At 46.4% G+C, this 23,400-nt stretch overlaps 1 pseudogene; it reads right to left on the minus strand.

Annotated features, from left to right (window-relative positions):
- Nucleotides 1–4,847: 4,847 nt before the first annotated feature.
- On the minus strand, nt 4,848–5,844 carry LOC129637697 (40S ribosomal protein SA-like; annotated as a pseudogene).
- Between the last annotated feature and the right edge of the window lie 17,556 nt (nt 5,845–23,400).

Consider the following 23,400-nt stretch of genomic DNA (forward strand, 5'->3'; position numbering starts at 1 on the left):
CAGCCTGAAGTGAGGGGAGTGGATGCGAACCCGCACCCGGCCCGGCCAGTGGGCACCTTCTGGGGTGGGGTGAGCGGGAGGGAGCCTCCTCCGGGTGTCTCTCCACCTGCTCCTCTGAGGACCTGCTTGTCCTCCCCAGGCTCTGCTGTGACCTTTGTGCTTTGCTGCCAGGAGGCCCGTTTCCTGCCCTCCACTGTCCTCCTCCTACCTTCTCTCTGTCCTGGATTCTCTCGGCTGCCACCGGCCAGGCTGGAGACACAGGCATCACAAGACCTTCCCCGCAGCCCGTGAGCTGTCCTCGCCCCGCCCTCCTCCTTTAGCGCTGGGTTAACGGGGTGCCTGGTGTTCATTACTGAGAGCTTCCTTGCTCGCAGTTTCCTCCATTCCTGATGGTGGGATGCGCAGGGCAACTAAAGCCATTTCTGAATTTCCCTGAATGTGGATGCTAGATGAACCTAGTTTGCTTATAGCAGAATCGTGTTCTTCTAAAGAGAGATTTTTATAGTCCTATTTAAAACCACTGGAAAACCCCCAAACAGGAAATGGTGACATCTCAAAGTCATACTGTTACATGACAAAAGCAAGTTGTAAAACAACACACATTATTTGTCTAACTGAACTAAAAATGAACATATATTATCTGTGTGTAAATAAATATATATTTGAAATGTTTTCTAAAAAGCTGGAGGAATATATATAAATGAACCACAGATACTTTGATAAGGATGAAAGAGAAACTTTACTTTTACTCTAAATTACCAGTTTCTTTTTGGGTGTACTTTTAACTCAGGAGGAACTTGAATGAGAGTGTATATTGTTTGCATTTAAATAAACACTACATATGATTGTACAGAACCAGCTTATCATAAAAACTGAACCAATGTATTTCAGAGTCAAACAAATGATAAGCTGCGTAGAAGAGAGTGAATATCTGCTGAAGGCCTAGAGATAGAAAGAGCACACGAGCAGCACAAACAGTGAGACGCCGGCTGCAGGCTGCTGTGCCTCCAGTCACGGGCCACTGCCTGAACACTGGCTGGGTTTAAGGCAGCCTGGAGGTCAGTCACCTGCCCAAGGCAAGTCTGAATTTATGCCAGGCCCATAGTAAAGACATATTTTAATTAGTAGCTCTCAGAGGTAGCAAAAGTACACTGTATTCTCTAAACTTATTTTGGCCCATTCTATAATGGATTGTTCCATTAAAAACAAAACACTCAAACCAACATTAAAAACCAGCTTTTTGGTGTACCTGAAAGCTTTTGCCATTTTAGAGCTTTCTCTTTTTCTGTCATCTCTTAAACACATGTAAAATAAATACAGTCAAGTCCCCTCAGGAGGGGCTACTCAGGGATCTCTGGGCCTCAGCCGTTACTAGGAATAAAAGTGGCAGAGAGCATTTTTACTCCAGAACTCTAAAGGTATGTTGGTGTGGGATAATCGGGACCCGTGGAAAGCATATGACAGCCTGATACTGTTTCTTACATCTGCCACAGCTCAGTGATTTTCAATATCTTACTTTCTGTAACCAAAGATTGAGAATGCTCAGGAGAGAGCATTAATATAACTACATAACTCGTTATAAATAGCATATAAGTAGAAAGTATAGTTAGATGTGAGTCTACCTTACCTTAATATCCTAGTTCCTGTGGCCCTCAGTCCATAAGGCTCTGACTACATTCCTCGGGCACCTCTACAGATTGAACAGTAGGTGGCGCTTTCAGTCTGTTTGGAAAACTGTTCATGGGCTTTGGCTTGTTTACTTGCTTTTTAACTGTTTTACCACCATTGCACAGAAAACAAAGTAATTTGGTACATAAGTGTATGAAGTCCAGATCAATGTCATGGGAATTCCAGAAGAACACAAAGCCATATAACTGGATCTGCAGGAAGCATTTACAAATATTCACAGAAAAGACTTTACCTCTCCATAGATCCAAACTGAAAACAGAAAGTGAAAGTTACTCAGTCGTGTCCGACTCTTTGGGATCCCTTAGACTGTAGCCCACCAGGCTCCTCTGCCCATGGAATTTTCCAGGCAAGAACACTGGAGTGAGTTGCCATTCTCTTCTCTAGGGAACCGTCCCAACCCAAATTATCCAGTAATAAAACGCTTTTAGGGTTTGTGTCACAAATGCTCTTTGTTACTTTGATTCCTGGTAATGACAGAATCTCAGGCCAACCTGGGACCCGCCCTAAAGTACTTTGTGTCCTGTAACCCTGGTCAGACACATAGACTTTAGTTCGGTTTTCTTGTTTGAAAACAATTTGACCTAGCTGCTCACAAGTGAAAAGCAAACTACTAGACCTTAAAATGTTCCAGTAGAGTATAGTCAAGTGCTCTTGATTCTAGGAACTCCAAAGGATGTTTTTAAGCCTTGTCAGCCACCAGCTTCTCTTGATTCTGAAAGCTGGGTTTACTAGGGACTGGCAGCAGTGGAAGTGTGATGAAATCACTTCAGCAGTGTTGTGCTTCAAAGCACAGGGTCTGTAGAGACTAGGAACAAAGATAAAATATTCTGAAGGGGTGAATCCAGGGCATTTACTCTTATCTGAAAAAAGGCTTGTGCAAAGATGCATTTTATGCATCACTTCAGGGAGGGCACAGGCTCCCTGGGCTCTCCAAATCCCTCAGCTTAAGAGCTCCTGGCCTGGGAGTGAAAGAAAGCAAAGGCAGCCCTTCCCTCTTCCCCATTCCGACCTCTGGTCCCATCACATTCCGACCTCTGGTCCCATGAGAGGGACGGTGGACACTCAGCGCGCTGTCCCAGCCGCACGGCTGCCAGAGGAGTTACAGGAGCAGACCTGCCCAATGGCGCCACTGCTTCCTGCCTGCTGCCGGGCCTTGTGAGAAGGCCCCAAGGAGATCTAGGAAAAGCAAAGGGGAGTCCAACTCAGCAGAGCAGCCCCGAAGCACAGGGAGTTAAAGAAACAGGAAGCACGAGTCAGGTTAAGGAAGGACCGCTTTCTGAGGGCTGCGCTGATAAGGGGTGTGGCTGAAGCATCCTGCTCCCTGCCCACGGGGCTTTGCCTCTGCAGGCACTTCCAGTTTGCCTCACCGTGAGAGGCGCCTGCTTGTCAGAAGGCAGATCTTTTCTACCATCAATAAACTGTCTTTTCCCAGCTGTCAGCTCTGTAATCTGGCACTATATGCGCCTTGCTCCATTGGCTGCTAACACTTCTGTAAAAAGAGATCTAACTGTCAAGAGTTCAAAATTCCAGGGGTCTGTGGAGTCCCACCACCAATTCACGCCCCAGAGCTGTGTCTGAATCAAGTAAAACGCTCATTACAGGCTTAGGATTGAAGATACTAAAGTGAGAACCTGAATGAATTTAGAACTTTTGGAACGTCTGATTTTAAAAGTATTTGTTTATCTTTAAAGTCCAATAAGAAAAATTTACTCTTGCTTGTCTTGTCTGAGGAATAAACATGGAAAGATACTTACTGAAAAAAAAGCTACAAAATCTGAGGCTTTTAAGAAGGGAATTAAAAGAGAATGGGTCTCATGAAGAGTAACTCCTTTCAGATGGAGAAGCTGAGAGGAGAAAGAAATTGATTTAAGAAAAGATCTTACTATTAGAGCTGAGGCCATCTGCCATTTAGTCAAATTTGGTTTTCTGCATGCAGGGTCACCTTATACAGACTCGTATAGACACACAATACAGCTACCATCTCCACTGATACACAGAGGGGTGCCCTGGCCACCACTTCAGACTGCCTTGTGGGCTCTCAGGATGCTCAGGACTCTGTCCTGTGTGTCCCTGGGAAGTGACTCCCAGGAGGTCCATCCACTGAGCCGAGTTCCACTGTTTTCAAGCAGCCCTTTAAATCCCTGAGGCCAGCGCCCCTCTCTCACCACATAAAATGTCCCCCCCGTGTCACTGCTCCTCATCAACATGGCTGCTGCTTTTATAATCAGTCTTAAGATATGGTGACCTGATTCTATTACTTGTTATTATGCTGAATTCAATCAAGTGTTTTATATCTTACTAGCATATTAATATTCAGATTCAGAGAAATAATTCAAGTATGAAGTCAATTGATTATCCTCCTATCCATATGAAGCATATAAATATAATATCTGGGAGTTGGTGAAGGACAGGGAAGCCTGGTGTGCTGCAGTCCATGTGGTCGCAAAGAGTTGGACATGACTGAGTGACTGAACAATGATAAAATAGTATCTCAATTGATAATGAACATTAAGTGCATAGGGGAAAGTGGGAGAAAAGTATTTTAAAACTTGGATCAAGCTTAGCTAATAAAATTAGCAGTTGCAAATGTTGTTTGGGGGAAGAACATAATGAATTATGAATTAGGAAATTTTCCTCTTATGTGAAAAGAAAACAGCAAAAGTCACAGAACATCCTCATGAGTAGAAATATTTATTTATTTAGAAACTGCTTATTTTCTGTCAACCAATTTCCATTTTAAGAGTTTGTGGGGTTTCCATAATGCCTCATGGTAAAGAATCCTGCCAATGCAGGAGACATGAGTTCAATCCCTGGTCCAGGAAGAACCCACGTGCCTCAGAGGAACTAAGGCCATGAACCACAACCATCGAGCCTGTGCTCCACAGCCTGGGGGCCACAGCTCCTGAGCCCACGCTCTGCCACCACCGAAGCCTGGGGGCCCTGGGGCCTATGCTCCATAACAAGGGAAGCCGCTGCAACGGGAAGGCCAGGCACCACAACCAGAGAGTGCGCCCCGCTCACCACAACCAGAGCACACCTGTGCAGCAGCAAGGACCCAGCACGGCCCCCACCCAAGAAAAGAGCCTGTGAAAGAACAGCTGAAGCCCACGCAGTGCTGTGTGTACCCGTCCAGTGGCCTGAGCAGTGGGCACTGCAGGCTAGCCTTCAGGGGAACTGCAGAGTAGGCAGCGAGCTCGCCTGCCCGCCTGTGGACTAGGCCAGCACCTCAGATCCAGTAGCGTTGCACTCAGCTGCTGAAGTGACCCATTCACGGTGAAGTCCTCCTTGGTCAGAGCTTGCTCAGCTGCCACCTGCTCTTCCCTTTTAACCTTTTCAGAATCTGCAGACGTGGGGATCAGGCACGACCTCCCAAGAGTGTTCACAGGAAACAGTGCTGCGCACGGGTAGAACTTCCCGGGTGAGCATCCGCCAAGTCAGACCCACCGACTGAGCTCCCTGGTTGTGGGGAATGGGTCGTCTCCAGAGTGCAGAGGAGAGTCCGTGTCACACAGACTAATGGTAAGAAGTTCACATACATGTCTCTGGGAGAGGCTGGCGGTCAGCCCAGGGATCGTAACTACCAGGAGTCTTTGCTCCTGGAAGCTGCCTGGGTCTGGTTAGTGGAGGCTCCAGGAGCAAAGCGGCCGACCAGAGGAGCGGCGGCAGCAAACTGCAGCTCAGCTCGCTGGCCAGGGTTCCTGGAGGACGCATCAGGGATAGCAGCTGGGTTTTCAGTGGCAACGATGGCATGAGCTGCCTACAGAAGCTTCTCCCAGGTTCTCTTCGGATTCCTAATGTAGACGGTGTCACTTTTCCTTCTGTAGATGTACTGCTCCGTTGGGAAGTAGAGGTCGGTGCTGCCTAAGTGGGCCCCTGCTGCAAGGAACGTGATGACATCGTCCTCCATTTGCTGGACATCAAGGACCGAGGATAGTGTAAAAGATTCACTTTACGTTATGACAAGAATCCAGACAGTGCTGTATGGACCACTGTCTGGGTAGCGTGGGAAAAGCCTAAGAAGATATTTTAGAGAAGCCAGATAATCTTTCTGATAAAACAAACTTGACTTTCATTCAGTTTGTAGAAATAACGCTGTGAGTTCTATTCTTTAGAGGTTTAAAATTTTGTTGTAATGTCTTGGCATTTCTGATAAACTTACAATACATGTACAAGGTTCAAGAACCTAAAAATATAAAATACTTCATATTCCATTGTTCTTCCTACCCCCTCCTTTCTTGTTAAGGCCCTGCTGCTTCCACAGTCAGCCACGTGTTTTGTTTCTCAGGAATAGCTTCCGGAGGTTTATTTGTTTTTTCTAAGTATTTATTTGGCTGTGTCCATGGGACCTTTGCCATGGGAACTCTTAGCTGTGGCATGTGGGTTCTAGTTTCATGACAAGGGATTGAACTCAGGCCCCTACAATAAGAGTGCAGAGTCTTAGCCCCTGGATCAGGAGAGACGTCCCAGAATGTCATTTTATGGACACAAGCAACTATGAATATCTATTTCTTCTTCACTCCACATGTGGTGCTAGTGGTAAAGAACCCACCTCCCTGTGCAGGAGACATAAGGGACTCAGATTCAATCCCTGGGTCCGGAAGGTCCTCTGGAGCAGGAAATGGCAACCCACTCTGGTATCCTTGCCTGGAGCATCGCCATGGGCAGAGGAGCCCGGTGGGCTACAGTCCATAGTGTCACAAAGTGTCGGACATGACTGAGTGCGAGCACAACCACATTTAAAACCATAAATGGTCGCACACTGTGCACAATGTTTTATGGTATCTTGCTTATATTCAGCTGACACTATCTTGGGAATATTCTCTCTTGGGACACTATTTTCCACAAATCAGTCCAGTGACTAGATGATGTACTATAATATGCTTTACTGGTCCACACTGGAATAAACACTAATATAAAATGACATCTTGACATCACAAAAAACTATGTAATGCATAACTGTAGCCTATTTTATTCCATTGCAGGAAAATGTATCAATTTCTAATGCATATGGAATTTCTACAAATCTAATGCATTTGTAGCCTGAAGTATTTCTAACTGAAATACAGCATCTGATAGGATGTTGCTGGTAAACTAGCACATTGCTGGATTCCCCCCCGACTCCCCGAGGAGCTATGCAATGATCATTTCTCTTTCCTTAGGACTCGACCTCTCCTCTCCCAGATATCTCCCTGATCTGTTTTCAAAAACATTCTCCAACCTCTTCTGCCCTTATGACTTCTCTATACTCTGCTCTTCTTAGCACTGCCCTTCATTCGCACGCCCTCATTGCCTGGCCTGGTCTCTACCTGCCATCTCAACATTGCCCATCATTGCTCCACCCACTCCCCTGGAGATGGTATCAATACAGCCAGATAGATGGTTGAGTACAGAAAAATGGTTCATGGATGATATTGAATCACTGAGCCTGGATGAGAAGGAGACATCCACAGGGGAGTCTAAGGTAGCTGGGGAAGAAGGAGAATTTAGGTTTTATCTGTGGTCTTCATTCAGGGGAAGATGTTACTGGGACCACCAGGGAAGAAGTCAGAGTCAGAGGTAAATACTTGGGAGGTGGTGTCCAGAAATTTCAGCAGGAACTCTGGAGAGAAGAGTGAGGGAGAGCGCCTGCTGTGAAGCTGCTGTGAGTGTTGGGCAGGGACACACACGGGGCAGCAGAGAAAGAAGCAGGAAGGTAATGACAGGCTTCCCAAAGGAGGGGAGGGTGTCACGGTGATAGTGATGTGCACATAGTTACACATGTCACGGAGAGACAAGGGAGGATGGAAAAGAGCCAGTGAGAGGGGAGGGCGGATGCAACTAATACATCCTGTATGCTGTTTCATGAGAGGCCAAGAGCAGAGGCCAAGAGAGAGGCTGAGCCAGAGCACAGGACACAATAAAAGAGACATAAAAGGTGATAAATAAAAACATAGGCGTCTAAATCAAGATTTTGTTAAAATGCTCTTTTAAGGAATACAATTAGGATTTTAAGGAACTCCTTTTAAGGAATACAGAAATAAAATTTCAGGTGAGATGATGTTAATTCTTAGATGATGATTCTCAAGAATGACACCCCTGCCTAAAGAGTGACACCATCAGAAGCAATTCTGTGCAGAGGTGAGCGGGGAGATGGCACAGCACAGTGGTGGAGACACGTGGTCGATGGAGACTCTGGGCCTTCATGGGAGGAGGGGGTTCCTGTAGACCCCACACGTCGGTGTGCTGAGAACATCGAGCAGGAGTTACTTGAGCCATTGAGAGTCACTGTACTTGAAGGGGTTTTGTTTAGATATAATTTTATTTCTTTCTGGCTGCCCTGGGTCTTCTTTGCTGCCTGCAGGCTCTCTCTACTTGTAGTGAGCAGGGCCTGTGCTCTAGTTGGGTGGTTGGGCTTCCCACTTTGGCAGCTTCTCTTGCTGTGGAGCGCTGGGCTCTAGAATGCCTGGGCTCAGTATTGGTGGTGTACAGACTTAATTTCTCTGTGGCATGTGGGATCTTCTGTGGACCAGAGATCGAACCAGTGTTCTCTGCACTGCAAGGTAGATTCTTAACCACTGGACCACCAGGGAAGCCCCTGTATTTGAAGTTTTCATTGGAGCTACCTAAAACATGATAAAAGTGAGCTCAGCAAAAGGGGGAAGGAGCAGCGAGTGCACGGCCTGCCTTCCAGCAAAGAGAGCCTGCTGGGTGTGCACAGACCCCTTTCCATTTCTGAACCACACTTGCCATTTACTCACTTCCTCTTTCTCCACCTAAAAACCGCACATCTCTTAAATTCTCGAAGCAATCTCCCTGGTGGCTTTCTTCCATGGAAGTAGAATTTCTGGGTAAAAGATTCTGTGCAATCTTTCCATGTGAATATCAGAAGGTGAACATTTTGTTTGAGGTTATGGTTCTGGAAATTCAGAGTTAAATATGTTTCAGCTCACATTGGCCAAACGTGCTGTACCTGGCCTCAGCCTCCTGTATTTTAGCTGGCTCACTGGTGTCATTAAGGTCCTGGGATCCCTGTGGCCCCTCAACTACTGCAACCACCTCTAACGGCATGGCAAAAAAAGGCTCTCTGGTACCATTAAGGTCCCTGTTGATTGCAGATCCTGTGATCTTGCTGGTGCCTTGACTTACTGCAGCTTCCTAAGCCCTTACCTAGGATTTGTTGACATAAAAGTCAACCAGGAAATGCAGAAAACAAAACCTGTTTTAATGTGTCTCTTGATATTTGGTGTTGTTTTTACATTGGCAAGAGCAAAATAGAGAAAATGAAGCAAATGATACTTTCAAACATATATGGTTAACTGATTTAGAATTATTGATTCAAAGAGTGTCTGTAAAAATAAAATGTGGCTTCCACTTCCAGCTTTAAGAGGAACAGTATCTGAACGTCCTCACCTGGCACTGGTAATTAGAAAGCTGAACAAAGTACTTGAAACAACTGTTTTCAGATCCTGGACAGCAAGCCATGCAGGAGTAAGTTCCTAGAGTGAAGATGGATGCACAAATCAATCTGAAGACTCCTGGATGTCTGCCTTCAGGCAATTTACATGCTGCAGGTACAGGGAGGGGAACCCAGATGCAGCCCAGCAAAGCCCTGATCTGAGAATACAGGTGAGCCAGGGAGGTGCAGAAGATGATATGTGTGGGGCAGGGCATCTAAAAGAGAGAGCTACTCAGACAGAAAGAATGATTACAAGTACCTAATGAGCCCGCTGAGTCTCTGTCATCTGATCACATGCAGGCAAAATTCCACAAGCCTGGACAGGAACAACTTTTGAGGAAAGAATGATTACTGGAGACCTATGCATTGAGTGGGACTGGATGCCATGATCTTAGTTTTCTGAATGTTGAGCTTTAAGCCAACTTTTTCACTCTCCTCTTTCACTTTCATCAAGAGGCTCTTTAGTTCCTCTTCACTTTCTGCCATAAGAGTGGTGTCATCTGCATATCCAAGGTTATTGATATTTCTCCTGGCAATCTTGATTCCAGCTTGTGCTTCTTCCAGCGCAGCGTTTCTCATGATGTACTCTATATATAAGTTAAATAAGAAGGGTGACAATATACTGCCTTGATGTACTCCTTTTCCTATTTGCAACCAGTCTGTTGTTCCATGTTCACTTCTAACTGTTGCTTCCTACAGGTTTCTCAAGTGGCAGGTCAGGTGGTCTGGTATTCCCATCTCTTTCATTATTTTCTACAGTTTGTTGTTATCCACACAGTCAAAGGCTTTGCTGCTGCTGCTGCTAAGTCGCTTCAGTCGTGTCCGACTCTGTGTGACCCCAGAGATGGCAGCCCACCAGGCTTTCCCGTCCCTGGGATTCTCCAGGCAAGAACACTGGAGTGGGTTGCCATTTCCTTCTCCAATGCATGAAAGTGAAAAGTGAAAGTGAAGTCGCTCAGTCGTTCCCAACTCTTAGCGACCCCATGGACTGCAGCCTACCAGGCTCCTCTGTCCATGGATTTTCCAGGCAAGAATACTGGAGTGGGGTGCCATTGCCTTGGCATAGTCAATAAAGCAGAAATAGATGTTTTTCTGGAACTCTCTTGCTTATTTGATGATCCAGTGGATGTTGGCAATTTGGCTGTTGTTCCTCTGCCTTTTCTAAAATCACCTTGAACATCTGGAAGTTCACGGTTCACATATTGCTGAAGCCTGGCTTGGAGAATTTTGAACATTACTTTACTAGCATGTGAGATGAGTGCAATTTTGCGGTAGTTTGGCATTGCCTTTCTTTGGACTTGGAATGAACACTGACCTTTTCCAGTCCTGTGGCCACTGCTGAGTTTTCCAAATTTGCTGACATATTGAGTGCAGCACTCTCACAGAATCATCTTTTAGGATTTGAAGTAGCTCAACAAATAGATGGGGAAACAGTGGAAACAGTGGCTGACTTTATTTTGGGGGGCTCCCAAATCACCACAGATGGTGATTGCATCCATGAAATTAAAAGATGCTTACTCCTTGGAAGGAAACTTATGACCAAACTAGACAGCATATTAAAAATCAGAGAGAGTAAAAAGTCCGTGTAGTCAAAGCTATGGTTTTTCCAGTAGTCACGTATGAATGTGAGAGTTGGACTATAAAGAAAACTTAGCAGAGAAGAATTGATGCTTTTGGACTGTGGTGTTGGAGAAGACTCTTGAGAGTCCCTTGTACAGCAAGGAGATCCAACCAGTCCATCCTAAAGGAGATCAGTCCTGGGTGTTCACTGGAAGGACTGATGCTGAACCTGAAACTCCAATACTTTGGCCACCTGATGTGAAGAGCTGACTCATTGGAAAAGACTCTGATGCTGAGAGGGATTGGGGGCAGGAGGAGAAGGGGATGACAGAGGATGAGATGGTTGGATGAGATCACCGATTCAATGAACATGACTTTGGGTGAACTCAGGGAGTTGGTGATAGACAGGGAAGCCTGGTGCACTGCGGTTCATGGGGTTGCAAAGAGTTGGACGTGACTGAGCAACTGAAATGAACTAAACTGAATGCATTGAATAATGTGCAACATTCATGTGGAGCTGAGAATCCTCACCAGCCAGAGTGAAGAAACCTCCTTGAATATGTGGGACATTCAACTGAGACAGAAAATGCATGCATTAGAGCTTAAACTAAAAAAGAGAGAGAGAGAGATGAAACTAATCACAAGCCTTAAAATAAAGGGCATATAGAATTGTACTAACAAACCTTAGCAATAATCCTCAAATGTGTCTGTTATGAAGGTAATCATTTCCTACCAGGAAAAAACAAAATTAACACTTTCAGGAATCATACAAAGAAAACAAACCAAAAGACATTTCTATTGCCCAGGAAACTTCAAGACATTTAGGGGTCCTGTGTCAGACAACAGGTCCGATGTATATTTCATTATCTCATATCCACCCACAAAAATGAATATAAACCCCTTTATATACACTGCAAATATACGAGAATATTCAAGAAATTGACTACTTTCTGGAAAAATATGAATTCTCAAGACCAATATTTAAAGCAGCTGTAACAAAAGAAAAATAAGCAAGGAAGTCTGTAAAATAAATTTTTTTCAAGAATTACTTCTGAAAACCATGTGAAGGCTATGCAAGCAAAGAACAACTGATTACAAAAGTACCACATAATTTTAGAGAATCAAGAATAGACGAACAGAAGAAATCTGTATTTTGTGAACATAATTTAACACTGATATGAGTTGGACACAACTGAGTGACTTCACTTTCACTTTTCACTTGCGTGCATTGGAGAAGGAAATGGCAACCCCCTCCAGTGTTCCTGCCTGGAGAATCCCAGGGATGGAGAAGCCTGGTGGGCTGCCATCTATGGGGTCACACAGAGTCGAAGCAACTTAGCAATAGCAGCAGGATGAGAACTTGACATAAGTGACATAAAACAAAACCACACAGCAATTTTACCTACTATTCTTGGTCTCCTAATCTATTAAATGCTAATTAATGATATATAAATCATTGCAGAGAAATTCTCCATCTCTAAAATAACTTAGGTTTACTCACAGTTTTTGTTCCTTCAACGTAAGTCAAGATGGGCAGTCTAAGAAGTGCTTGCTCCAGAAGATGTGGAATATATATACAATGGAAAATTACTCAGTCATAAAATCAGATGAAATAATGCCATTTGCAGCAACATGGATGAACATGGTGATTTCACTTTAAGGGAAGTAAGTCAGACAGAAAGAGACAAGCATCGTATGACACCACACATGTGGAATATTGAAGAATGATACAGATGAACTTATCTACAAAGCAGAGGTCGAGTCACAGACATAGAAAACACGCTTATGGTACCAAAGAGGACACAGGGGTGTGGGGAGAGGTGAGTCAGGAGTTTGGGGTCAGTACGCACGCACTGCTGTATGTACACCAGGTGGCACAAGGAGCTGCTGTGTAGTGAGGGAGCTGTACTCAGTATCTTGTGACGACCTGTAACGGGAAAGAATCCGCAAGAATATATAGTCGCTCAGTCGTGTCCAACTGTTTGGGACTCCAGGGCGTGTAGCCTGCCAGGCTCCTCTCAAAGGAGGGGTCACAAGGAGCTGGACACAACAGAGGGACTAACCACACGAGTCCTACTCTGCTCGTTCTCAGCCAACTTGGAGAAAGACATGACGCCTTAGCAGCGCTGCAGTAAAGTTTGGCTCTAAGATGCCTGCCCTGTAGGGAACAATTTGAACATATTCTGAATTTCAGTTGTGCTTGCAAGTAATTTTGTCAGGAGAAACAGCTGGTGAAAGAAAGCACAGCTGACCCAGAGGAAACTAACCAGGTGGGAAAACACAAAACCCATGCTTAACACACAATAAACATTAAACTGATTGAGGACATTGCGGGAAGTGTCCTAATTCATGCTCCATTTGTCCACACTTCATTGAGTGTGCTCAGTTAAGACACTCTGTGTCTACAGAGTGTGCTGCCATTCTGGGCTAATTTAAAATATAGTGTATTAATAGGAAATTGGAGGCATAATAAGGTAAACAGATCAGGAGACAACTGTCCTCGAAAAGAGAGTTGATGACTTAAAGTTCCCAAAAGGAGGGACAGGCCACGCCTTGGGCCACCTGGGAAAGGACTGGCCTTGTCTGGAGAGGGAGGGAGGAGAATTCAGCGCAGGGGCCTTTACTGTGACTCTTCAGGAGGAACAGTGAGCTGGGTGCGCAGGCTCAGGACTGGCTGGTGCGCGTGACGTTAGCGGCCATCCTCGGTGTCTGGCTCTAGGTGACAAGGGAAGGGGACAGTGGCCTGGAGCTCAGCTTAAATGTCACTTCCTCAGAGACACGTCCCCATGTGCATCTGCGGTGACAGCTCCCCCATGTCTCCTGCCCTTACCACCTCGGTCCTTCACGGCACCAGGGCCGGCCCTGTCAGCACCAGGTGGGGCTCGTCACCCATGAGTCCTCTGCCCCGGGACTCCTCTCCTCCCCGCCCCAGCCCCCACTTCCCGCTGTGCCATGTCCGCCCTTCACTCCATGGAGCTGACTCTTCTACAAGCTGGTCTGTTTATTCCTTGTCTCCCTCCACAGCGTCAGCTCTGTGGGAGCAGCAGGATCATTTCTTTTTAAAGTGTGGTGGTTTTCTGTCTTACTCTCCTCTTGAATGTCAAGGACTGTGAGGTGTCGTGGCTGGGTCCCTGCCCCCAGCACAGGCCTGGCACAGAGCACATGCGCTCTCAGCATTTGGGGAAGAACCAGCAATGGTAAGCCTTGTTGCTGCCCCCAGGGGACTGTTAAAAACAAAACAACAGCCCCAAAGGAGTTGCTTAGTTAGGAACCATGCTAGCAAAATAGACTTAAATGCAGTTTTGGCTCTTCCAGAAATGAAATCTTGGAACAGTCAGCCAGGAATCTTCTGATTATCACTAGCTGAGTCATCTGCCTGAGAAAGCTTTCCAGCCTCTAATGGAAAGTAACCTCGCAGTAACCACTGGGATTCTTTGCCCAGTACAACTTCCTTGTTCCCAATCCCTTATGCCTATAAAAGTCTTTTATTTTGTGCAACTCCTCAGAGTTTCTAACTGCTAAATTGGATGCTGCCTGATTCATAAATCTTTAAATAAAGGCACTAAGATTTTAAAATTTTACTCAGTTGAATTTTATTTTAATAGGGCATATAGCTTAATTTGGAGAAGGCAATGGCACCCCACTCCAGTACTCTTGCCTGGAAAATCCCACAGATGGAGGAGCCTGGTAGGCTGTGGTCCATGGGGTCGCTAAGAGTGTGACACGACTGAGTGACTTCATTTTCATTTTTCAATTGGCAACCCACTCCAGTGCTCTTGCCTGGAGAATCCCAGGGATGGGGAGGCTGGTGTGCTGACTTCTATGGCGTCGCACACAGTCGGACACGACTGAAGTGACTTAGCAGCAGCATAGCTTATTTTAGGATTATATTTGGCTTTTAAGAGATTGTTATAGATTCAATCGAGCTTACTGTGAACGATGTCGGATTCAGGATCTCCGAAGATGATTTAGCTTCAGGACAAGGGACCAGGATTGATCACTCAAGAGCATTTGTGTAGCAGAGTTTTATGACAGTGGAAAAAAGTCATAGAAAGCTTCTGACATGGACAGCAGAAGCGGGTGAAGAGTACCCCCCTTGCTAGTGTTAGCAAGGGAGGTATATACTTTTTAAATTAGTTACTACAATAAATCAAAAGAATGTCTCAAGTTTGTGAAAGTTTTACCAGATCCACTCCCACAATTAGCATTTTAGGATAACAGGATTAGATTTTAACAGAAAGATCCTACCAGACCCATTCCCATAATATGCATTCTAAGACATCAGGATTAATCAGAAGGTTTTCAGGAAGGAGAAACTGTCCTCAAGCAGGATACATTGTTGTTATATGATCCTGAGTACAGAGTTTAAGTGGCTCAGATGGTAAAGCATCTGCCTGCAATGTGGGAGACCCGGGCTGGATCCCTGGGTTGGGACGATCCCCTGGAGAAGGAAATGGCAACCCACTCCAGTACTCTTTCCTGGAAAATCCCATGGACAAAGGAGCCTGGTGGTCTGCAGTCCATGGGGTTGCAAAGAGTCAGGCATGACCGAGCAACTTCACTTTCTTTCACAGAGTTTAAACTGAGTTGTGTAATCGTCAGTTCTGGGCCTACAGAAAGAAAGAAAGAGGGAAAAACAAAAGCAAATGTTTTAAGTGACTAAGACTAAGGAATGTAGAGAAAAAAAAGATGTTTGTCCTTTCCTCCTCCTTGAGAACTCCAGACCCCTCTCTTCTCGGCTTCCCCCGGACTTCTTATCAACCTGCCTATGAATTGACTCTCTCACTTTGAGCACCTCTTCAGCCTGTGAGCTCCATGAGAACATCAGTCCAGAAAGAGAAAAGACCTTGAGTAAATGTTATGATGACCGAATAGCTGTACAGATAAAATGACTATGCAGAGTCCATGTGAAGATTACATTCACTGAAGATAAGCTTTTTCTTCCTCCTCCCTCCCTCTTTCCAGAACAGAAGTTCAAGGGACCTTATATCACCCTCACCTCATAAGGAACTCCAGTGGTCTGGGTGATTTTTATCTTTTCTTTATTTGTACACTGAAAGACATTTCATGAGTGTAGCCCTCAAAACTGAGAAAATCACTACTTGAGGGGCAGGGACCCTCCACGTTGTCTGAGTCAACACAGAACACTACATGAACACAGGATATTGAGGAGGTGGCTGGGCCCCTGGGCAGCTGGAAGGAGGGAGACAAAGGCAGAGAGGTGTTTTTTTCCACCTCCCTCCTCCCAACATGACACACTTGTCCCTCTTTGTACTTAATCAATCTGATCTTGATTATCTGGAGATTGACATGTCTGCTGGCAGATGGTGTGGTCTTAGGTCACGGCGTTAAAGGCCACCAGACATCAGTTCTGAGCTGTTTTCAAGACCTAGGACAAGTCTTCAGCGTCTTAGATCTGCTGTTTTTATCCCTAAGCATTGATAGCGGTACTACATATGTGAGAGTCCAGAGGTAGAGGCATAGGCACTTGGGATTGGTCACTGGGAAAGGCTGCAACCCTATGAAGGCTGACCCTAGAATCCCAGCCTGGAACACGAGTGGTACGTGGAATATCTGGATGAAGCAGTGAAGATGTCAGCGAGAGACACTCAGTTGGTGCCAGAACAGCATTGTATTAGAGCACTGGGCTTTTCTCTACTCAATTCCAGAGGGTCAGGCCCTATTGCCACTGGCCACATACCCTGAGTGATAACCATCTCCTGGGAACTCCAAGTCACAGCCTGATGGCTGGGCCTCCACAGGGCTGAAGGATGTGTCAGGAGTGGTTTGCCCACAGATGCTGGGCACCCCAGGGCTCTGACAGTGGCTGGTGAGGCTGGCATGGCAGGGCCCCACAGCACAGAGTACTGGGGTGCCTGGTCGGGGCTGCCATCATCTAGGGCCATGCCACCATGAAGGCACCTGGTAATTTCTGTGCTCAGAAGCTAAAGCAAAGTTGAGCCTGATTAGTACTTGGTTGCAAGACCACCTGGAAAGACCAGGTGCTGTGGACTTTCCCGCTTGTCTCTCCTTTCATCTCTCTCACCCTTGGCCACCGCCCCCTCCCCTGGCACAGATGAGCTCTCCTTTGGCCACAGAGAGGTGCACCTATTGTTGAGTCTTGGCCTGGATGGGTGCTGTGGGGGTTCTGAGAATGGGCAGCACAGTTGGGCTGGCGCCCTCTGTGCTTGCTGGCCGCTGTGGGTTGGTGGGCAGATTGAGTGCCCACAGGAAGGCAGTACTTTATGCCATGGAACTGTGTGCATAAAATGGTTCCAATGGCGACATTAGACCTCTGTGTATTTTCCACATTAAAAGAACTATAGCATGTCTATGTGTGTGTGCGCGCATGTGTTAAAGACTTAGGAAAATTCTGAAGCCAAACAAAAAATTGAATCACATGATAAAATACGAATAAGCTTCAAAAACATGACACTGTGTAAGAAACTGGACCTAAATGGCCACAGTTGTACAAAGCCATGTGCTTGAAATACACAGAATAGGCAATTCCATGAGGATGAAAGAGTGAGGAATGTGGAATTTAAAGTGACTGATTAAGGAACACTAGGTGTCTTTGTAGGGAGATAAAATATAAACTATTCTGGATCAGATTGTGATGATGGCTGCACAATATAGAGATGGGCAATCACTAAAATACAGTGCTCAAAGGGGAATTTTTTGGCATATGATATATATCTCAACTTAAAATGATTAATTTGAATTTTTTTCAAAAATAACAAAACCTACATATTTCCTCAGTGCTGTATTTGGCTCTCACTCTAAGCTCTGTAAACAGAAACGAAGACGCCTGTGTCTGTGTGTGCATGCTCAGTCGTGTTTGACTTGTTGTGACCCCACGGCCTGTAGATGCCCAGGCTCCTCTGTTCATGGAATTTCCCAGGCATGAATACTGGAGTGGGTGGCCATTTCCTACTCCAGGATATTTTCCCGATCCTTCACTGTTTCTTCAGAATTTGTCTCCAGAGCAAGGAGTCAGCCACCAGCACTCGCCTAGGCTGAGACTCAGGGCACACTTAGGAGTGGGGATGCGCTCTGGTGGGAAAGAGGGAAAGCGTGTCCTGCTCAGAGTGTGTAATGTGGGGAAGCATGAGGCAGGCTTGCAGGAAGAGGGCCTTCCCAGGTGACTGCTTAGATGACAGATTTGGCTTCCCCCATTTGGTACTAAATTGAAAGGAAGAAAAATAAGGAAGGTGGCAGTCACTGACCATGCACTGAATCCTGGAGCCCATTGCTGCAGGGGCTGGGGTCTGGTTTTCCAGGTCGGTTGCTGCAGGGCAGGGCCTCGTGGGTGGAAGGAGAGGTTCCCCAACTTCCCAGTGTATTAAGAAAGTTCTTCATTTCAACATCCTTCTCTTGTCGTCTTCAATTGGATACTCTGTGGATAAACTTGAAACAGTGTTTCTTAAATTAACTGCAAACGAAGGTAATAATTACATTATTTGTTGGAGGCCAGAGTGAGGCGCTCGGCCCGTGGCAAAGGTCATGAGGAAGGAGGCTCGACATACGCAAAGGCGGGATTGAGCCTCAGGAGTCCCCCTGGAAATCCTCGTGCATCTACCCCCATAACCAGAGCCTGCCTACTTTACTACTTCGTGCTCTCACCTACACCTCTGACTTTACGGGGGGCTGTCCCCCACCACCTCTTTTGGAGAAGGAGTTAACTTAGAGCTCCAGTTAATAAAAACTCCTGGGCCTGACAAGAGTGTTTTAACCTACAAACTCCTCTGAAGGTTCTCTAGCCTGCCTGACAGGCTTGTCCGGCCACATGTGATTGCTCACAGCCTCCCAACCATGAGAGGCACGAGATGCTTTAAACCTTCTAAAAACAGGTTCCTTAGAAAAGTTAGAAAACCATTAGTATAAGTATAGTGGGCTGATTAGAAACTGTATTGGTGAAGGGTTTTTCATTTGTTGAGCCAATGTTTGTTGCTAAGTCTCCACATCCCCTGCCCTTACACACATTAATGAATATATAGAAGACATAAGTATTAACCTTTGATATTAATCACGTTAGACCTTAGGCTAAGTAAATTCTTTCCTTAACTAAAACTCACTACACCCTCACCCTATAGGAATGTAACTTTATTTGGGTGGCATCTGTTTTAAGAATAATCACCCCTGGAGAAATAAGTGTCCTGGTTGACTGACCACTGTCACAAGGAGAGGGTCATAAATTGTCAACAGGCCCCCTGGCCAGAAGATGATGTAACACCCCTAAGACTTCTGTATACATTTGTATGAAGCACCTGCCTTTGATAAAAGTCAGGACTGCTGACCCCACATGACTTTTACATAACATCTCAGTGTATAAAAGTAGACCATGGACAATAAAGAATTGGGATCAGTTCCTCGAAAGACTGGTCTCCCCATGTCGCTTTCTCTCTCACTCCGCCATGCTTACTAATTTTGCCTGGGCTTCTAAGATCCGACTGGGGAGGCCTCAGTGTTTCCTCTCCTTCGGGAGAATGGAAGGACACCTGCAGCCTACGTAAGTGGTGCAAACTTCTTGTCTTGAAGTTTTATTGGTCTCCCGCGTAAACCAAGCTACTCAGCATCTTTTCTCCACTGAATTTTCCTACTGAGCTATCCTCATTCTATGACTCTTTACATCTTTAATTAATATCTAATTGAAGCTATTGTATCCTGATCCTCGCTGACGCCATCCCCGCTTCAAACTCCCTGGATCAGCTGGGGCTGGACCCCGGCAATTATTGTTGAATAACAATGATAATGGTGATTTTCTTTATAATTAATTTCAAGATTTCTCATTGAATACTTACATTACAGTACATATACTAACAAGAATCCCCAACAACTTGTCGGGCCATCTGGTAGACCTCGCCACAGCAGCCACCAATCTGTTGGCTTTGTGATTCTCACGTAGATGTATCCGTGTCTCACACCCGCGAAACACAGCGCCTCCACACGGACACCATCCTTTCCACTTCTGAGCCCGAGGAGAATAGAAGGGACGCCTGGTGCCCCTCGGATAGATGCAGCCCGATCCGCAGGAAACCCGTCTGCGGAGTCCTGAGCACATCACCAGGAACCGAGGCCGCCTGGGAGCAGCCTCAGCGCCACGAAGGCAGCGGACGGCCTTTCCCCAAGATGGCAAGGAAGCGCTTCCGGGCGCCCTTTGGGGAGGAGGACGGACGGCCCGTGGTCCCTTCAGTGCCCCCTGTTGTGGACACCAGGGCCGGCCCTCTCCGGGGAGAGGACACACGTTTGTGAATCGGGACTATCGGGGTCCATGGGGGAGGCTGGGAAGACTGGACATGTCTGCACGCGTCCGTGTGGTCCGCACCTCCGGGCGAGTGGGAAACGTCGAGAAGGTGTAACCCCGCGGACGCCGGCGCCGTGACCTTTCCTGCTCCCGCTCAGCTGCCCCGGCGGTGCCCGCGGGCAGAAGGGGCCCCGCGGCGCGCTGGTCCACCGGGCCGGGCAGCGACACCGCCCGCCGCCGCCCGCCCAGGTCGCGGACCTGCAGCCCGAATCTCCGGCGACAGCAGGCTCTTCCCGGGTCTCACGGGAACGTTGCCGCTGTCCCTCTGGAGCTCTGCCCCGGACTCGGAGGCCGAACCGTAGCCTTCGCAGGAGTCTCCAACGTTCCCCGGGAAGGGACCAGCTCACGGCGGCCGCTGGGTGGCTCCCGACGGGCGGCGCACACGGCCCCGGGCGGACCCCGACCGCCGCGCCGCCCTGACGCCCCGCTTGTCCCGTGCGTCCGCCTGGGAGCCGGCTCCCGGCCCGGCAGGGCGCGGAGACCCAGACACCAGACGGGAGGGCGGGAGCTGGGAAGACTCCCCGGGCAGCTGCGGGAGAAGGCGCGCTCCTCAGCGATTCCAGAGGCTGGGACCCAGGCGGCCCAGAGGGCAGGTCCCTGCTCCCGGGCAGACTTAGGAATTTAGTGAGACTTAGACTGTGTGGACTGTAAAACTGAAACCATGAAAGGATTGGATAAAAACGTGTATGAATGATTTTTATTCTGTGCAATAAAAAGAGTGGAATGGTGATACAACATTTAAAAAAAACAAAACAAAACAATCTCTTCAGAAGCCATCAAAGAAATGAATGATAAACAGCCATAAATCCACCTTTTCATATTCCACACGGAAGGTCCAATGATAACAACTCAGCGTGGGAGGAACATTTGTGCAAATACTTGTGTAATAAGATTATTGATATTAGTATCACTCAGTATAAAAACAGAACATTCAGGAAACAGCCATTTAAGAGGGATCTGGTAAGGAAAATTTTATCGGTACTGACTTGGAAAAATCTGTATGATGAATTGTTGGATAAAAATAGCCAAGTCATAGGATTTCCACTGGTGCTAAAAGAAAAATATATACATTTGTACATGTATCTTTTAAATGAACTAAGATGGAAAGGCAAATGAATTAGAACAGCTAAAGCAGTTTTATAAAAAGAATACAATACTTCCCATAGCTTGGCACCTGGTGCCAGAAAGAAGTGTCTTCAGAAACCAAGACGAGCCATACTGCCTGCTTTTCTGCCCCCTCCTCCTGTGGCCTCCAGGCAAGCAGCTGGCATCCTAGCCCCTTAAAGTCACTGCTCCACTCAGACAGACGCAGATCCAAGGAAGGGTTGGTATGACCTTGGCTCTGCAGACTTGGGCTCCTCAGCCTCTTTCCTCATTCTGGGAGCCCCCAGCCAGTCAGTCATCACCCCAGTCTTCCCCACCAGAGGCTACTGGCCCCACTCTGCAGGGGGCAGCCCTTGTCTCTGTGAGCTCTGAGCTGTTTCCCAAAGGAAGGATTTTCCCTTTGCACCACAGGTATGAAGCAAGGGGATAACTGACTTTTTGCACCTGGACCCATCGTACACTTTGTACTCACATCTGGCCCCAGTTATCCCCATGAGGATAGAAGAAGGCCATTCCCTTTACATAGGAGGTGTGAATCAATGGGACGCCTGAACATTTACATCTAGACATTTCATACACATTTGGTATGCACTCAGCTCCTGAAGACAAAAGACAGAGACAGGGTTAGGCCTCTTAGCGTGGTGTGGCCATTGCTTCCATGAAATATCCAGGGTCTCTAAGCAACTCCAGGGTGGCAAGAATAAAGAAGCAGCATGCAGTCATTCATGCCACATACACACACACACACACACACACACACACACACACGAGAGGCTATAGAATCCACCTGATCCAAAGGGAAAATGCAACTATGGAATCAACCATGTCAATGTGTCATGCAGAAGTAAGATCATCTAAATGACCTGATTCTTTAACAAATTTTCAATTATTAATAAATATTTGCTGTCCTTGTGTTTATTCTGAGATTACTGAGAGTAACATGGCCAGTTTTACATTTACTTTAAAAATATTTATTTCATGGGGCAAAATTTAATAAAACTTTACCTTTCTTCAAGCAAAACTCCAGCATACAGTATTTAAAAAAATACTACTTTCCAGAGCGAGAGATGGCAAGTTTTTCTAAAGGGCAGATAGTAAATATTTTAGATTGTCATATGACCTCTGCTGCATCTACTCAATTCTGTTATTGCAGCAGGAAAGCAGTCTTAGATATCTTTATAGACACTGAAATTTGGCAGTCATATAATTCATAGGTCTCACAAAACTTCATAACATTTAAAATAATAAAAATCATTCTCAGCTTGTAGGTCCAGCCAGCACAGGTTGTGGCGGAACTTGACCCAGGGGATGTAGGACGCTGCAGCCTGACCTATGAAACCACAGTGGACCTGTGAGGGGAGCATGACTGGAACCGCCCCCCACCCCCCCCCCCCGGCCAGGCGCCACAGTAACCATTTGCGTGAGCTGTTTTATGACAGGAGGTCCTGGTAAGGAACACGGAACTAATAAGCCACCACCAACCAGAAGAGTTCGGGAAAGGTCAAAAGGAGACACCACATGTCTGACCTCCTCCCAGAATCCTTCTCTCTGGCATCCATCTTGGCTGAACCAAGATGTGCACCACCAGAAAGGACTCTGAGTCAGAATGATTGGCTAAAACAAGCCAAAAACTAATCCCATCACCATAAAACCTGAGACTGCAATTCATGTGGCAGAGCTGTTCTGGGTCCCCTTACCCTACTGCTCTCCATGCGGGTGCCCTTTCCCAATAAAATCTCTGGCTTTGTCAGACATGTGTCTCCTCAGAAAATTCACTTCCGAGTGTTCGACAGGAGCCCAGTTTTGGGCCCTGGAAGTGGTCCCCCTTCCTGCAACAGTACCACCTGATGTGGAATACCCACTTTGTTCTCAGGAATCAATGACCTGTAAGGATGTGGTTGTGACCTTCATCCAAAAAGACCAGCCCTGTCTTGTGATGCTGGAGACATCAGTCGTCTGTGACTGAGACTGTCACTATTTAATAGAGAATCACCCAGAACAGCTTGGCCTGAGTAAACTCTCATCCCCACCCCCCACCTCTTCTAAGGCTCACATTTACCTGAAGGACATTTTCTATTAATACATTATATTTTAAACTAGCCCTGAAAGAGAAGACACTTTTCAGACAAGCACAAATGAATAAATGAATTATAAAACTTATTACCATGTTCTCAAACAGTTTAACGTTTCACTATATGAGTTTTTTTCTCCATAAACTAGCAGGTTCCATAAGGGTGAAGGACATCTAAGAAATTACATAGACAAGATCAGACCCCTGGGAAGTCCTAAATATCTGTCTCCTTGAACT

The sequence above is a fragment of the Bubalus kerabau genome, chromosome 23 (genome assembly GCF_029407905.1).
Source record: "Bubalus kerabau isolate K-KA32 ecotype Philippines breed swamp buffalo chromosome 23, PCC_UOA_SB_1v2, whole genome shotgun sequence".
NCBI classification, from domain to species: domain Eukaryota; kingdom Metazoa; phylum Chordata; class Mammalia; order Artiodactyla; family Bovidae; genus Bubalus; species Bubalus kerabau.